The 1,846-nt window shown below is 41.8% G+C and overlaps 1 non-coding gene across 1 annotated transcript; it reads left to right on the forward strand.

The window, feature by feature from the left end:
* The first annotated feature begins 892 nt into the window (after positions 1–892).
* Positions 893–996, forward strand: LOC115064987. Its single transcript, XR_003844788.1, has one exon. It is a non-coding gene; the product is annotated as a U6 spliceosomal RNA (small nuclear RNA).
* Positions 997–1,846: the final 850 nt, after the last annotated feature.

Raw genomic sequence — 1,846 nt, forward strand, 5'->3', positions numbered from 1 at the left:
CAAGGATCTAGCAGTTGCTGAGTCCCACACGGCAAGAAGGCGAAAGAGCGAGAGCTTCTTCCAATCATGGCCTCCTGAAAAGACCTTAGGTCTATCATTTCTACAGGACTCTGTTCTATCTTGTCCATCCTGTTAGCAGGTATATGTTGTACAGTGACTAGAAAAGCTGATGGTGATCTTGTAACCCCAGGTCACCCCTCCTCTCACTCTGGTGATTTGGTTGACAAGATTGACCTTTTCTCTGGAAACAGGCTGTTTCATTAGATTGTCCTCCTGCCTTTCCAGCTTTTCTCTGACCTGACCACTCTTAGGCACAGTTTCTTTCCCTCTTTCTTCCTGCTGGAAAATCCCAATCTCTTGCTCAGTCACCAGGCCTGAGCCTTTGGGTTCTCTCCTCCAGTGCGTCTCAATTCCCAACTGCTTCCACCTCCACCTGACATCTCTCCAGTTGGACAGCCAACTCAGCCATCCTTTCAGAAATGAGAGCACAGATTAACCAGTTTTGTTTGCCCATTTCATCCATTCCTCAGGTCCCCACCCCAGACACCTCTATTTCCAACTGCTCAGTCAGGCTTTCAAACTTTTTTTTAAATACAGTATACGAATAAGAAAACAAAACAGAAAATCCCCTCTGGGAGCAAAGCAGGGGATATTCCAGTGGTGGCAGCCACAATAAACTTTTTGCTGGCCTCTTGAAAAAGATATCCATTTATATACCCTGTGAAAAGTTCCTAGAACTCCAAACATCACACAATTGCAGGAACTATCTGCAGCTGGCAAAACCATGCCTCTGCTAGAGCGTGAGGCAAATCATAGTCAGCTGCTGTGGATGGTCCACACCTGGGATTAAAACAAAAACATATTCTTATTTTCTGAGTTTTAAAAGATACTAGTGCTCGCTTTAGCAGCACATATACTAAAACTGGAACAATACAGAGATTATCATGGCTCCTGTGCAAGGATGACACACAAATTCATGAAGCGTCCCATATTTTTTTAAATTGGCACAAAAAAGAAAAAGAAAAAGAAACTAAAATATCAGAATTCTCACTACAATCCTCAATCCTTTTTTTTTTTTCTTCTCTCTTTTATTTTCATTGTGGTTGTTTTGAGGCATGGTCTCTATCCCTAGCTACCGGGTGGCTACCCTCAAATTCACAGATTCACCTGCTTCTGTCTCCAAGGGCTGGGATTAAAGGAGTGCCACCATGCCTGGCTTCTGACAGGTATGTTTAGCTCCAGTCATTTCATATTCACTCTTCATTTGCTGTGTTTTACTTCATGGTTTTATCTTTTCATTCGATTCCTTGTGTGAAACTGCCAATTTTTGTAGAATTACAAAATAGTTGAATATTCACAATTTCATCTGGTTAGTTCAATATTTTCCTTGTCTAATTTTTATTTATTTATTTATTTATTTATTTAGCCTATTGCCAGCTTGAAGATTCTACAATTCTTCCTTCCACTGCATTAGGCTTATGTCAACCCAGTGCAGCAAAGGTCCAACTCCACATTGTCATCGCAGCTGTTTAAAAAGCTCCGTTAATCTATTCGGTAACTCAACTCAGGTAGAACCAGATCCTTGGTTTTGACACAGAAAAGAATCTCAAGACAAGCCAGTACGAAGCAGAGTTGACTTGAATTGAAAATGGAGGTACTCAGGAAAGGGCACCGCTGAGCATGCAGACGTGCTTTGCTTGGTTTGCGTTTGGTTTTGAGGGCTAGGAATTCACTATGTAGACCACACTGGTCTTGAATTCAGAGAGAGCTTCTTAAGTCTTTTTCCTGTGTTGGATTATAGGAGTGTGACTCTAATCCTTGTGTGTGTGTGTGTGTGTGTGTGTGT

Source organism: Mus pahari, chromosome 10 (assembly GCF_900095145.1).
Source record: "Mus pahari chromosome 10, PAHARI_EIJ_v1.1, whole genome shotgun sequence".
In the NCBI taxonomy this organism is placed as follows: Eukaryota; Metazoa; Chordata; class Mammalia; order Rodentia; family Muridae; genus Mus; species Mus pahari.